Below are 16,882 nucleotides of genomic sequence, written 5' to 3'. Positions count from 1 at the left end.
ATGCTATGTTCCCATTGACTGCACATTTTTAAATGAAAGCTACCGACTTAACAAAGTATTTAAAACATTCTCTACCTGCTTTTTATTGCGTACTGGCCTCCTTAATGGCACATAGAAAGTGCAGCATAAACATCTAAACATGTTGGTTTTACAGTATCAACACCAGCACACACTTATTTACCGTACCATACTACAAATATAGTTATCATTAGTTACCGAAAGCAACCGAAATTACCGTCAAAACCAATGGAGTTCATTTTATCAACTGGAGAGGGATGAGAGGCTGAATGGAACCAATGAGACTTAAACCTGCAATCTGAGTTTACACATAGGTCTCTGCAGAGGATACCATGGTCAAGTGGTCCAGTATATAGTGAAAGACATTATTGGCATCATGGTCAAGTCTAGGCGTATTACTTGGCGTCCAAATATTGATCAATTGATTCGACTTGGCAGAGTTCCCTGAGAGGAGTCATATGAAAAGAGTAATGAAGGTAGTAAAGAAAACATACTTCAGGGCTACAACCAGTAGTAGCATGTGGGCCTAGGGCAGCATTTCCCATGACCATATGTATGTATATATTATATATCATTGTGTTATGGTTTACAAAAAAAGTTCACATTTTACAAACACATAAAATGTAAAACCCAATGAAAAAAGTATGTAGAACATTACACAAGCACGAATATAAATTAAGGTACAAAACAAGCCAAACAAGGGGAATTTAGAACATAAAACCTGAGTTCAACAGCCAAGAAGTGATCCTCGCAAAAACCCCCAAAAGAAATTCATACACAGCAAGGATTAATGGGAAGTTATCGGCCCACATAAGGTGTGACTAAAATATATCCCCCAAAAAATCAGAGCCCATCGGAACAGTATCTTTAAAGTGCTGATTCCTAGAGTTGCTCAGGATAGGACAGGAGGAAACCAAATGCCTTAAACTTTCCAATGTGGCCAGACATTTACAGACAGGACAGTCTAATACTCAATCTTGGTGCGTATTTCAATGGCCAATGCGTTCAAGCGTAGGCAATTGGTTGAGACGAAAGCAAAGGTACATAGAGCATGCCTTGTTACACGGAAAGAGGATATTTTGACAGATTACCCTTTTTCATAAGAAACTTGGCATACTCGCTATACGTGTTATATGTACCAAGTTGCTCAATAGTCTCCCTCCAGTCATACCTGAACAAATTATATTTGGTAGTAGCACAGCGATTGATGAGTTCGTCTTCTGAAGAACAGCTGTAGTCTAAGAGGTTTCTCGTGTTATTCTTGACGACATTGATGGATTCTACAGACTTCCCAGATGGCATTATTTTTAGATCAATATACAGAGATTTTAGGGGCAGGGGAATTATCTTGGCATATCTAGACAGTTGTCACCACAAATGTCTCTTATGGAGGGAAATTAACCCCAGTTCATGCCTGAGTAGTGCTAAATGGACCGATTTTACGAGACCAAGGGCCTCATTACGACCCAGGCGCTAAGTGTTTAACGGCGCCGTAAAAGGCTGCGGCGCCATTAAACACTTAGCGCCTTATTACAAGGTCCCTTTGCGGAACCCGACCTTAACGGCTGGTTTTAACGCCGGTGGTATTACCGTCAGCGGTATTAGCCCTACCGCCGAATTCCCCGGCGCTAATAGCGCCGGATCACGAGTTTAGCGGTAATGTAATTCCCCATTGAGCCCATTCGGGAATGCCCCATTCCCCATTGGGCTCAATGGAGAAAATTCACACTCTTACCGCCGGCGGATTTCCCGCTGGTGGTAATAGCGTGAATTTTCGACGGATTTCCCCCCAGCTCAGGGCTGGGGCGAAATCCGCCAAAGTCCTGATTTGGCAGACCCTTAAATCCAGCGGTAATAGCGCGACCGCCAGATTTAAGGGTTACCGTCAAAGTCGTGATGAGGCCCAAGGTGTTATATTCACCCAAAGATGGTCAAAATCACTGTTATAGGAATTGCAAAGTACTGGTGCCAGAACACATCCTTGTTCAAGCCCTACAAAGGTTTCAATGGACTTAGACAGAGCACCCTCCATAGAAAGCCTGACCTTTATGATTCTCCCATTTTGCAACAATGTCATCCGCTGAACTAGCTTCTCCAGCACCTGACTGGTTTGTGATTTATGCCACAAGGTAGTTCTCTCAATACGATCAAATGCGCTAGACATATTGATCAATGCCAGATACGTAGTTCCAGTTGAATTGTTTTTTGACAGAGGCTTTTAAGTGGGTAATAATGGTCACATTTAAGGCAATTCCCATTTGAGGCCCAAAGCCCACCTGATATAGCATAATAATTCCCAACTGCTGGAGACAGATGTTAAAGTCCATTAACAAGAGAGAATAAAAACCTTATGCTGGCAGCATCAAGTAGTGCGTAGGCCTATAATCATCAGGATTGCCAAGATCGCCTTTCTTATGGATTGGAATGATAATTGACTCCCTCCATTTCGTAGGCAAAATATGATTATCATATATTGTGTTTAAGAGAAATTTAAGGAGGGGACACCAAATGTTTGGGGCATTTCTAATGAGCACAGGGGCCAAACTGTCTAGGCCAGGTGCCCTTGAGGCCTTAATTCTAGAAATAACCCAAAGAATATCTAACTCAAACCAAGGGCAAGTGCCAGGAATCCTCCGTGGCCTATCGACCTTGGATTGTTTTAATGAACCCAACAGGCAAGGAAAATGTCTATAGTATGTAAGTGATTTCAATCCAGCACTCCAACTAAGTCAATGCCTAGTATGGGACGCCCAATGGAAACCCTTATTTATATATTTTTATGTCAAAAGTTCTTTTAATTCTGAATGATGTGCCCTTATATAACGCCCCTCTCTTTGAATCCCCCTGGTCTCACTGAACCAAGAAATAGGTTTGTTTTGCAAATTAAAAGATTTATTTGAAGAATCGAACAATATATATATCACACTTTCATAAATATGGATAATATCTGAATATCACACTTATGAATATGTATGCAATGATCAGCAATGGGTAATATGACAATATCAACAATCTCTTTAATCAATAGGAGTAAGAATAGGAAGATTAATGTAGCAGCAAATACTTTGTATGGGTTGAATGAAATGCAGTGATATGAAAGAATGCAACACAGAAATAAACTTGATATGAATTCAACCAAGGACAATGTAATCACTCTTTCCCTCTGTTACTACTCACTCCCCCAATACGCAATATGAAGAGATGGAATGGGGGCACACAGGTTTCAGGAATAACAATCAACAATTGCAGTTTCAATCCCGATTCCCCCCAAGCAAGCAGAGAGAAACAGGGTTGATTTTAAACAGGTCAAGTGCTTTTGAATGTAATATGAAGTGATGAAAAAATGCTAAAAATGATTTTAATTCGCTAAATAGGACTCAGAACTAGTGAGAGTTGCTTTGGATAAGTTCAGGGAAACACTAGCAATGATTGTTGAATGGTTGGCAGATGAAAAACGAAATTCAGAAGTTGAAAGCAAGAAATAGCTATTTTATATGGAGTGAAATTGAGCCAAATGCAAATTCGCGACAACATTTCTGCCTGCGAGAAACGCAATTACGGAAAAACTATAAGGAATTGGAATTGAAGCTGAGTATGTTAGCTTCAAAAGGACATTTAAATTTCGTTTCTATGACATACGGTTCAAAGGTTACAGAGGTTTTAGTGAAGATAGATTTTTCTCAAAAAGGTCAAGATTTCAAATTGAAAGATGCACTGTTGAAGATTTAGAACAAAGATTTCTTAACACTATGGACTCTATGGAGCCACAAACTACATGGACAGCACAGCCACCTATCCAGAGGCACCTCCAGATGGTGTCTATCTGCCTGAGACGATTGCCTTTCTCCAGAAAATATATATATTAGTGCCAAGATGATTATCATTATGGTTATCACGGGATTATGTGGATGAGAGAAGAATTCAAGGTAGACAAAAGAGATTCTATAATGCAGTTATGGATAGGTTGATATGGATTGAATAGGATTACTTTAAACTAAGAGATGACTATGGGCAGTTCTATACTAAATACTTACAACTATGGCTTTGGAATGGAACGGGCCCGTCAAAGATATGGTCAAGGGTTTGGACTTCACTCGCCACCGGACAGGATTCAGGGCACCTGGACTCTGCTCTCAGCAAGGTACTCTGGTCTGCACAGCCTCTTGGACTGGATCGGACAGGTCGGTTCTGGGTACAGCTCTGCTCTATGGCTTCTGGATCTTGGTTCTAGCACAGGGCTCTTAGCTAGAAGCAGGAACAGCTCAGCCAGGCTGTTGGAATTCGTGATGCCCCTTCAATGTTTGGGGTTAGAATCAGGTTGCAAAATATTCTAAAGGCCTGCTGAAAAGGGTTCATCTTTTTGGATTGGGCCTTTCTGCTTCAGAATTCTGGAGTCTGGATCTTCCTGCAGAGTGCTTCACCAATGGGTCAGTTGATGAGTGAATGTGTGTGTCTCGACTGTCCTCAGCAGTCCCTATTTATCAATTTTCCATAGTGGGTGGGGAGGCTGATTGTCTATGCCCAACCCTCTAAGGATCTGATAGGTCAGAGAATTCCCTGTCCCCTGATTTGAGAAAGGAACAGTGTGTCATGATGTGTCATGATGTGTCAGAGTGATGCTGCCATTTACAATCTAGGGAAGAACCTCCCCTTTGCTTTTACCCAGAAAATCTATTTTTCCCCAAAAACATATTTTCAATATGCACAACTTGTTAATAATACATAATTACATGACAGATTGACTAAGGTACGTTTCTGTCCAAATATTATCTTCCTACGAGTTTTGGTTCATAAATGACATTTTTCACGCTTTTGGTTACCCATTTTCGGATCTGTACAATTTTTTATGCATACATGCACATACACTCTGGGCATATTCCTGTAATTTTTCACGTTCCTAGCATAATCACAATAGCTACAATATTAAACATTTCATGGTTCAGTCTCTGAATGTCACACAGATTCCAGATTAGTTTTAAACTGTGAGTGAATTTTTCATTTTAATAATCTCTAAGTTTCATATTTTTGTCAGTTCGGCACAATATTTTATAAGTCTTTTCCCAAAACATACAGTTACTTTAGTTTCCAATCCACATTTCCAGTCTGTCCCGCCTCCAAGCTTGGCTGAGTCAGAGAGTCACCTGAGCTTCTCCCTGCCAGGGCAGTTGATGTCAGTCACACCCGAATTAGCATTTTCATTCAGCTCAAGGGAGTCCTTTGTCTACACTAAGAGCAACCTGCCAGAGTGCCCCTCCCAGTTCCTATCACACCAGCCTGCCAGTTTCTTAGCAGAGAGCAGGGGGAAGATTCCTTTGTTTGGGAGAAGGTGTGGAATGTCTTTGAAGCTCTGTGTGGCTAACTTTAACATTTAAACACAATGGGCCTCATTACGACCCAGGCGGTAAGGGGTTTACGGCGGCGTAAACAGCGCCGACCCTTATCGCCTGATTCCGAGGTCCCTTAGCGCCATGGAGGATTTAACACCTGCTTTTAGCAGGTGTTAAAATCCATGGCGCTAAGGGACCTTGTTGTTAATTACGCCACCGTAATTTACGGTGGCGTAATTAACGCCTTCCCCACTCCCATTATGCCCTATGGGGCAAAAATGGGAATGGGGAAGGGTAAATGGGGATTGGGGACCTACCGCCCCGCCAACCTCGGAATGGGGCGGTAAGTCCGCCAACCACCATGGTGTAAACGTAGTTTACGCCATGGTCGTAATGAGGCCCAATCTCATAAATTGTCTTGTCTTAAAATATAACTTGCATTTTTAACAAATACATCAACCAATTTCTTAATTCAAGCCTTTTTAAAATATAGTTTTGAATTGTCTCCACCTCTTAGGCTTCTGATAGCAAGTGTTTGTTTGGCATACTTTGAGTTCAATGTCCAACTTTACACATGACAGGTTTTAGAAATCGCCAGCTTCTGAAACATGTGAGTAATGACATTGCACCCATTTTTGACATATTTCTCCAAGCAAGCAATCTTCAATGTCGATTTTCTTCTGATAAGTGTACTTCTGTGGACATTGTATTTATGTGGATTTTTGAAGTAGAATGATGTTTAACAGCCAACAAGGAGGTTCGGTCTTTTGGGTGGTGTGTTAGCCATGATTTTTGCAAATTTGATAACCAAGAAAAACAGATTTTCACACAGCTCTCTGTTTCTTTTGCAATCAGCCTTGCCTTGTAGGCAGCCAAATGATGGGTTTTGGCAGTGGTCTCCTATGTTAACACTGAGATAGGCAAAAGTGGATGGCGGCCTATTTTTTGGATTTTTACTGCACACTTTTGGGTAATTTTTAGCGAGCAGCATACTTTCCGGCGGCCATTCTGATGTTCCTGATGCAAGCAATGCACAGTAATGTTGCAGGGCCTGGACTAGTGGGTTGAAACATCCCACAAGCAGTTTATCCAGACCTGTTCAGGTATAAGACATGCCATACAGAACTGTATTATTGTTAATAGTGGCCCAAACTTCTGCTGTATTATGACAGAACAGTTGTTTTAGAAGCTGTTGGTTGTCTTTATTATACATTTCGAATTTTAATTTGAAGTACTTCACATAATTCCTATGGGCCTGTAGGATTGATCTTTTTTTAAATTAATATATCGATTATGATGGAGAAGTTGTTTGATGAGGTCTCTGAGCCTGGATATTTAAAGCCTTTTTGATTTCACAATTCACATTTCATAGGTATGGGAGGAATGTTTATGGCAACCAGCCTTTATGAGTCAGTTTTTCAAACACTTGCTATAAAAAAGAATAATAATTATCTGCTAAAAGATTTGAGGGCAAAAGGCCAGTATCAGACAGACCAACGTTCTTAATAGCCTTAGATAATATGCATGAGAATTTGTGGCAAGATTGAACATTGCATTTAGCAGTTATCTTCCCACGATCAATAGAAAGGATAGCCAAACCAGGATGTAAGTCAAAAGAGGCAACAAGTAGTTGCAAATTAAGATTCAAAATGATATGTTCATCTAAGGCAGGATCATCTAGGGATATGGGACTACACAGACATCTTAAGTCATTAGATGTATAGACATGAGAAATCCAGGAACACACATTCCCCTGATGCCAAGTAAACATTTTATATGCACTGGTGTTGTCTAGCACCGGCACAAGTGACATACCTCAGCCAAGCATAAACCGATCCCAGTTCCCCCCCACACAACATTAGCAGAAGTGGTTGAGAGTAGTATCACAGAAGAATCATTGAATCTCACAACCTCCACACAATTCAAATGGAAATTGCCCCCTACAATTACTGTGTGAGGATGACCCTGATCCAACCATGCCTCGATTGTCCAGGTCAAAGTCGATTGAATGGAAAATAAAGTCGACCTAGAGGGATCCCAATATAAGTTCACTAAAATAATTTCAGAATTGTCAGGTTCTAAGGTAAGGCCAACAGCTAATAGACCTTTGTGGGGGTGAATGTATAATTTTTAGTTTTGATCTTAGATTTAAACAGATAGCAATGGCTAGGCCTCTGCTTGGTCAGGCCAGTTTGCCTCTAATTGCTGGTTTAGTGAATGTTGCAAACCCCTCTAGGTCAAAATGGGACACGGACAATGTCTCTTGTAAGATTATGGTGATGTTGTCCTTAAAAAATCAGGGTTCAAAAGGAATTTAGCCAGCTTGGCCTGTCCACATGTGTTCCAGAAAGTAAAAACCTCTCTGGTATTGGTGAACATTTTTATGGTGGACTCTAACCAAGACTAATTTTGTGTCTCAAGTTTACCATTCAAACTTATTTGTTGATTACTGGAAGCGTGGTCTGGGAGGCTGGGTCCTCCTTTGATTGCCTGATCCAATCCAGATTCGTTTTGGACAATAGATGGAACAACTAGAAAAGCCTGTAAATGTTCCTGATTATTTAAAAAGCCCAGAGATCTCAATACGAGTCGTTCTTCAAAGACCAATTAATTAAGCAATTAAGTTAGAATAGAAAGGACTGGCCACACTGTCATTTCCTTGTTCGGAAAGAGCTACATATTCAATATAACCCGTGTGAAGAGCTCTCAAAGATGGAATTACTTGAAAGATCTCCAAAGGTTTACGGCGGTTCATAGGGAGAGCAAAATTAACATGGGTAATATTTTCCCAACTAATAATAGTGGAGGATTGAGAATTTAATTAAGTACTTGCTTAGGGGCAGAAGGCTTGGCCCCTAAAGATGCTGTAAGGTTTTCATGTTGTTGAATAGAAACTGTTGTTGACAATTCAATAACTCTCGGAGCAGACGGCAGTTCAGTGACCACCAAATCTACTGACCCATTTGTCCTAGTGTCGAATGAACAAATGAGTGGGTCACAGGCTCTGTCTCTTTTTGGGGGGGGGGGTGTAGGTGGTAATTTTAGTTTGGTTGCCTATTGTCATCCTGTGGTCAGGGATTGGGTTGCAAACCTCAGCAGTATCACCTTCTGAACACGATAGCTCGTTGTCACCCTTGACCTGAGTGTTAGGGACCTTAAAAATGTTAGCAACAATTTTCTTTTGTTAAAATTAGAGGCAGGTAGATTCTTTGTCTCCTTTTTTGCTTGGCAATACTTTTTCCTGGTCTTACCAGTTGGATTGCTATTTCCAACATCACGCAGTAACACTAGTTCGTTGGTCTCCTCCGGAACTTCAATTTCGCATGCAAAGTGAAATGATTTGGGAGACACACTCAGTTTTGAGACACAGTCCAGTAGTGGAGTAGGTCTTTTTGTAGACTGGCTAATGGTCACTGAGCCAAGTGTCGTTCTAACCGGAACTATGGGCAAAGTACTGTCAATGAACACATCTAAAGAAGGATGTCACTCAGTGCAAGCTTCACGTACCCCATTGTGGTGGAGTCCAGTACTTGTATATTCTGATCTATCGCAGCCTTGCCCTGAGCAATGTCTTTAATATTGTCATGCAAACATAGAAATGACTCCTAGACTAAATGGAGAGCCGATATTGTGTTCAGCCCCAAGGTGTTGATATTTGGCAAGATCTCAGAGGCTCTTTTTATTTCTTTTTTTTTAGGTGTAAACAAGTCAATTTCAGGATGTATCTCAGAATGAGTAGTATTATTTACTTGAGGCCCCTCCGAGTCTTCCAGCAGACAGGTCCCATCCAAATTGTAGGTTTCTCAAAAATAAAAGGTGAATTGCAATTATTCATTAGATCACCTATGTGCCGGCACAAAGTCTTAGGAATGACTAATCCAAAATGATAGACTCATGTACAAGTGTAGAATCTTTGTACAATGCAAGATCCTGACCAGCTGTGCCACTGTTGGTAACATCCTCAGTTACAATATTCCGGATGGGGATCCCCAATTTGCAATCTGTGCTGGGGATACAGGTCTCAGTGCCGCTGGACAAGACAGAACTTTTTTGCAATTCCATAGTGTCGTGGCCAGCAACAGCAAGTGGAATGCACTTTTTGGGAAGAGTCCTTTATCTCGGCCATGTGGCAAAATTATATAATCTTTGGTTGTTTTGTTTGTTTAAATTATGAAATCGCACTGATCGCCGCAATCGAAGGTTCATTCTGTGCACATGGAGCAGACTCAAGAGGGCCGCTGTCGATTTCCAAAGCAACCTCGGCACTTCACCTGTTTGCTGAGGAGCGCCGCGCCCATGGCCGTTACTCGCGTAGTTGAACAGAAGGTATCAAGGGACAAGAATCGCATCCCTGCACAGGTAATATAAAAGTTCAAAACTTACTGCGTGAGGCAGATCGATAGGCAGGATCTTTCCAAATACGCAATGGTAAAAGATGAACCCGTAGACTCACCGGCACAATGACACAAGGACACTCTGCACACTCCACGTGAGTGCCAGGCTTTAAGGCAAAAAAGTCCTCCCAATATAGTGGCCAGTGAAGACAGACTTAGTGGGTCAATAAGCCTCTAGACTACAAACGACTCCACCAGTTTAGCGCCAAGACACAAGGAGACTCTGCGCAATCTCCACACTGCATGAGTGCCAGCTTTTAAGGCAAAGGGTTCGCCCAATGAATTGGCCAGTGAAGACAGACTTTGTAGATCAATAAGCCTTCAGACTGCAAATGACTCCACCAGTGTAGCTGGAAGACACAAGGACACTCTGCTATTTAGTGGGAGCGGTTTGGTTAATGGGCTTTAATGGAAATAACAGCTGTTCCTTTTACCCAAATAAAAGATAGTCATTTTACTGATTGTGTAAGAATGAAAGGCAGAATAAACCTTCCCACAATTCAAATGTGTTCATGCAGGGTCCAGAAATATCTATGGAGATGGAGGTATGTGTGGAATCAAGCCCTCGTGGGATGAACCCTCTTCATTGCTCACTCATTCTCCCTAGTGCTTTCTCTATACATTCTCAATTGGCCCTCGTTAACCCAGTTTTCCCTAGTGTTTTCACTTTGAATTCTCCCTGTGTTTGGACAGTGCTCGTTTCTTGCCAGCTAAGTTTCCACTATATAAATCCCATGCTTACAAATCCATAGGTACTTTCCTTTTCTTCAGTCGCACAGCAGTGATCTTAATGCAAAATTAATGGAGCGTACAACTCTTAAAGCCACTAATTCAGACACGCCACTGCCACATTTTCCACACCACTCCTTCGTCCATACTTGTGTTTCATGCAGCTATGCTGAAATGGAGTTCTCAAATCATTATCTGCAAGGCTTGCCATTGTTAGCACGTGTCATTTGGCACCCCTGTAACATTTGGAAATACAGGACTACACTACCCTTACGCACTAGCCAAAATGTGAGGCTATAAACCAAGGCCGCTTAATTATTTCAAACCTGACATGGGAAAAAGGAGAGCTTCCCTAAAAAGGTTGCATTGCTTTCTAAATGTAGACATACCCCAGAGCTTGTTTTATAAAGCCGTGTACATTTTGTAATTATTTTGAGAGAGACATGCAGCTTTATTTCATGTAAAATGTGCATGTCATTTTCATTTCCAACACACGTTTAAGAGGTTATTTCTATTTCAAAGCAAATATGCATCTTCATAAGCTGTCAGTAACTGCACTGAACACAGCTGGAGTGTGGCCAGAACAGCAGGTTGAGTCTTTAGCCTGTAGAAATGACACACCCTGTCTATGGCACAGAGACCTGTTAAACAGTTTTCCCAGAAAGTGCTCAGCATAAGAATCTTGGTAATCGTTACTTTGTGGGCAGCTGGAAGAGATTCTGTAAGATAAGTAAGAACAGGATGAACAATAAGAGTAAGAAATAGCAATAAGGAACACCCCACACTTCTCCATTAGCCAATCAGCACACTGAGAATGTAGGCAGAATCAGGTGGTACAGGCCCACGCTCCAAACTGCCTGACGGTGACTCCCTTGCTTGCTCTCCCACTTCCTAATCACTGTAAAGGAAAATAATCATTAAACTTCCCTGCGGCCTTGTTTCCTAACACCTCACAGTCTACCTGAGTGTGCCTCTTCCTTTACGTATATGCCGCCATGGAAACAGAAAGGGGGCTTGCTCTCTTTTGAACAAGTTTGCATTGATATATCCACGGCACCGTCTTGGTCTTTCTCTTTTAGTTTTGGTTATTAGGCGGCGCTTTATAAACCGACGATATTGCAATGGAGTGCAGCTAGAAGACAGATGCGATGTGAGGAGGAACGCAGTTTGTGTTTTTTGGTTATTTACCTATCAATTCACTACCCATGGCCAGGATATGGCCATCCGCACCCTCTACCTGCACATACCCGCCCAAAACACATCCTCTAGGTCTCGCTATGTTTATCAAGGAATAACATCAAACCTACTGCTAATAGTGCCACTAAGTGATATTTCCATGCAGTATTTAGAGTTAATGGCTTAATAGCAGCTATTCATGCATTAATGATTTAATATATTGTTGTTATCCTAGCGTGCTTTCAGCCACTTGCTGCTTTGTAAGCAGTATGCGTGCCCTTTTACTGACATCCTATAAAAACATGAATTGGCAAAGCCAACCTTTTTGTCTTGTGTAAGGGTGTTAGACATCTGACAGGCACAGCTATCATATGACAAGGTACTCACACTAGTGTGTAGTTGTTGCCATGCTATCGGCAGGTAGTGCCATTATGGAAGTGCCTGTCAAATGCTTTCCCCTCCAGCCTACACAAAAGCCAAAACTGTTCTCTTTGCCAAATATTGTTTTGAATGAATGGATTGGCACTCCTTGGTTAAACCCACACACCAAAAAACAGTGTATGTGAGCTAATGATAATAACATACACCCCAGGGAGCTGTCTTGGATGTTAAAAGTAAAAGTACTCAGCCATTCTTAACGTCACTCGCTGTGCTACAGTCTCTTGGTTCAAAATGGCGAGATGATACTAGCTGTAATGTCTTGCTCAGGTGTCTTTTTTCTTCTCAATAACTGAAGCCCGTTATTTCATTTGCATAGGTTGTCTGGTAGTGAGTTCGGAGAGGGTGGAGGTGTAATAGAAATAAATAAATAAAATAGAAGTCACCTTCTTGTGTGCTATCTAGTCACCCCGTTGCCCATCAAAGGAATCCAGGATAATATATGCTGTAACACTGCCTAGGCATTATTAATAATAAATAGGCAGTGTCACAGCATATATTATCCCGGATTAAATGTGGGGCAACAACGTTGGCAGCCACTCAGGGTCCTGTTATTGAACCGATGTAGGAAATAGTGATGCAGAGTTCCCTATGCCAACTTGTGAATATTCCAATCGCAATGACATCCGACTCATTCATGACAAATCTGAAGTAAAGTGTCATAGCAGAAATTAAAGATTTTTGGAATTCAAAGAGTACTTGGGAGGTTATTACATGGAGTCCATACAAGTTTTCTTTAAAACCCAGGATTGCAGTGTGCGGATCAACAGAAGTGGTGATCGCATAGACAGGCAACATAGGATCAGTGGCAGCTCATGGTAGTTCTAGGTGTCTCTGACCTGCGCTGTGGAGGCTTTAGCCTACTAAGTTTACTTTAGTTTATTGCTTTTTATACAGGGCACACATGTCTGTCTCTACGTTGGCTGTTAGGCGCGAGAAGGAATTTGCAATGTACATCACAGAAAAGCATGAAACACACAGATAGAAAAAAGAAACAACTGTGAAAGGCATAAAGTAAGCAGTCAGTGGTGAGAAATCAAAGACAGGATCCAGGTGTTCTGATGGATCCAAGATCACAACAGATTCGACGCCCAAGGTGTGGGGACCAGGCTTGATGAGAGTCCGAAAATCCACCCTCTGGCCTTGCAAGCGTAAACCAGAAAAGTAGGGTAGAGAAGCCAGCTAAAATTCTCTGGAGAGAAGAGCAAATATTGCAGTAAATGTAAAGTCAGAGGGAGCGAGATGGAGGAAAATAGATAGCTAATATCGTTAATGTAATGTTGTTTGAATGACATGCACAGAGTTAATGCAGATTAAAATGGCCTGGAGAGCTGGGAAAGGAGACAGCAGAAGGAGAGAAAAGCCTTTAGGTGGCCAGGTGGACTACCTCCTTTCCCCACTGTGACACTATCACCTCACCAATCCGACAAAAAGAGGGAGTGAACAACAGTACAGTTGGAATAATGAGGCAGCATGGGGGGAGGAGCGTAAGTCGAAAGGCTGCCATTCATGGGAGCCTGGACAGATGGTCAAGACGCAGCACTGACCTCCAGTCCCACAGGTCTCAAGAAGTCCAAAAAATGCCCCTCCTTTGTAAATTCTCCTGCATCAGTAAGAAATGACCTCAGGTGGCATCCAAATCTTCACTGCTGGGCGTCTCCCTGCCACACTTTGCCACTGCAAATTGCCTTGGTCCTTCCTAATGTCTTTCCCTCCCTTGTACTGTTTCCTTGTACTGTTTCCAACTAACAGTGCCGCCCACCATCCAAACACTGATTTTTCAGACATCTCATTCCATTAATGATGGTTTTCGGGTTTTAAGTTGCATCCGTCATTGTGTATGTGGTGGAGATTTGATCTACCAAGCTTTGGCTTGGTGAGGTGAGGTGTAAGGTAGTCTACAGCAAAGAGATTTAAGTTTTAATAAAAACATTCTTAGGCACACTCATTGAATCAACTTTAGCAGTTATATCTTAATCCAGTCCATCTCTGAAGTGGCAATCTTTATTCTTTGCTAAACTGTGGTTCTACCAGACTTATCCTTTTTGTCGGAAAGCAGCTCAAACAAAGTGCTATGTAAACTCTTTGCATTCACCTATCTGGAATATGGTAGGTCTTAACCAGCATCACCTGGTTCTTTTATACCTAGGACAAAAGCCGGCAGTGCATAATGTCTTTGTGTCTCGCATCACAAGAAGGGCATCAATCGTTGTTTGCAGTGTCTTTGTTCACTTTTGAAGTAAAAATATAGTCACATCTATTGTTTGCAGTCTGGACATTAAATAAAATAATGATATAGCTTTGTCCAAGTAAATCTATGCCCCCCCAAGAGTTCTTTACCTCCAGGTAGAGAAAAAGAATACAGATCATGTGGTCAGATGAAAAAATCTGTGTACCAACTGTGATAAATCAGTAATGCTTCCTCCCATAAACCTTATCATGTGGCCAGTGAAAGGCAAGCACTTCCTGATCCTTACCCTGGGGGTGGTATAAGGGTGTAGGATCACATGGGGGGAACCTGACCAGGTAGACTGGGAAATATCCCTGTTTAACTTTCCTCATAATCCCACTTTTGTAATGGCTGTTTGCCAAGCTGCAGAAGTTGAAATAACTCACTTTGTAGAAAGGCACTACAAGTCCCAGAATCCCAGAAGTACTGGGATGAAGAAGAGGGCTGAAGAGGCATGCAGTTGCACGAGTCAGGCTATTGAGCCTAACGGTCCACACCTGGAGGAACCTGGGAGGCATAAAAGGCCCCCTCAGGCACAGGCAAAAGGAAGAAGAGGAGGGAACTGGAGGTGTGACTGGAATGCAAGCCATAGTAGTAGTAGCAGAAAGAAGAAGGCATGAGGCAGGCAAACCAAGCAGAAGTGGGAGAACAAAAGCGACGCCAGAACGTGGAAACAGCAGATTTCACCTGTGTGTTCTAAGAGGGTCCTATTACCAAAACTCATTAAGCAATATACAGTCCTTGGTCAACAGATAGGACTTCTCGAGTTACAAGTTTTAGCATTGACAGTGGTATATTTGTCAGGGCGACTTTTCAGTGTTGCTGTTTCCACTTCAACGCCCACACTTCTACTTCTTTTACTGTGAGAACAGTTACCTCTTGTCTCACAGTACTCCACTGTGTTTAGACTACTGCAATGTTGCATCCACTGACATTTAGCTGTGGCAAATCTTTCATTATGATGTTTATTTTGGATGAATCCAAAAAACAAGATAAAATCACATAGTATGAACGACATATCCAAAATATTAATTTACAGAGATAGATTCATTATTTCATTACATGCAGCTTACGCAATTTGATGCATAATTATGATATAAAGTTCGCATGTGCATATAATTTAGATCACATCCTTCTTCATTAAAGCGTTTCCATTACACAGTCACTCACAGGAGTGTGCAGACCCCAGATTACTCTTATGTTATAACATGAAGGTTGACAATTTTCTCCTTCTAAGGAGCCAAGCTCGATTAATGTATTTACAAATAGCAAACACTGTTAATTCATCTGAATTTTTACAATTTGTATTATTGCTCTTTTATAACACACTTCAAACCAGTGAGTGGTTTCTAAGCATGGATTCGGGATTCAAACCTGTGTGGTGCTGCATTGTTTTGCTTCCAAGACAAACGCGCTGCCCCTGAACTATCCTTCCTTGATTTAGGAAAAATGAATGCATCAGATAGATCTCTAATATTGAATTTTAACAACATGGGTTTTATATAGCGTCTCCTATAGTAATCATAATAGGGGCACAGGAAGAGAAAGTGCTCAATATTTTCTTTCTCGGCAGAACAAGCTGGACAGCGTTCAGATTCTGTCACATGCCAGTTGTACAATTGTGTATTGAAAGGTAACAAGCCGAATCTGAGTCACATATAAAGAGAGTGTGCAAATGATGGGTTAATAATGTCCAGGTATCTTTCCGGCCCAAGAGCCAATTTACAACTTCATATTCTCGCGCTTGGACTGAAGATGTAAAGGAGCTTTCTATTATCACCTTTTATAGAACAATCGTCTGCAGCCCAGGTCTCGCCAGATGTTTTGCACCACAAATCCCCTGAGGCCTCAACATTGCCCGTGATAGCTAGAGCAGATGGGATTTGCAGTCCAAAATATCTGGAGAGCCAATGGTTGCAGAATAGTGTTATAGAAAATCTCAACAATGGTCTATGTATTTAGGCTTTCATGAGGTAAAGCTGAGTCAACAAACATCTGTGGATAAATGGCTGATTTGCTTAGAAGGGTGTGATACAACAGTTCCCTAACCCTACCCTCACTTATCAATATATTGTACAGTTAGTGGTATTTGTTGAGACAATTCTAGCACCTGTCGTTATTTCATTTTACCTGTTGCGCTTGCCTTTCTTTTTCTTTTGTTATATAAACGTGTTGTGAAAACCAAATTGTACAATAAAAACTTAAAAAGAAAGGAAAGGTTTTCCACATCTGGTTGTTTACAATCCGTGGTAAGGTTTATGCTGCGAATGGATGTGAATAGGCATGGACATTACCTGGCCAGAAGAATGAGGATAGCCGGTGCCAGGGAGATTACAGAGTAGCAAGAGGACCAGGCCTACCTAGTGACAGGCACATGCATTTCAAAGATTCCAGATGGCCAGGATTTGGAATGGCCCACAAGCTAACCGAGATTCTTACCTGGAAGGTGCCAAAGCACGAACGTGAGCGTACATTCATTGTGTTTTCCTTCTAAACTGCAGCTCACGCCCTTCAATAGGTGACCTGTTAGAAGTCATAAAATATCGCAAGGCACGTCCAGTGATATCAAG

The 16,882-nt window shown here is 41.6% G+C and overlaps 1 protein-coding gene across 4 annotated transcripts in view; it reads left to right on the top strand.

Moving 5' to 3' along the window:
- The window catches only part of MME (membrane metalloendopeptidase), a 589,667-nt gene that overhangs the window by 100,412 nt on the left and 472,373 nt on the right, over positions 1-16,882 (top strand). The window lies entirely within an intron of this gene.

The sequence above is a fragment of the Ambystoma mexicanum genome, chromosome 10, assembly GCF_040938575.1.
Source record: "Ambystoma mexicanum isolate Mex_15411 chromosome 10, UKY_AmexF1_1, whole genome shotgun sequence".
NCBI lineage: Eukaryota > Metazoa > Chordata > Amphibia > Caudata > Ambystomatidae > Ambystoma > Ambystoma mexicanum.
The sequence above is the reverse complement of the archived record's forward strand: the minus strand, read 5'-3'. Positions and strand labels throughout refer to the sequence as shown.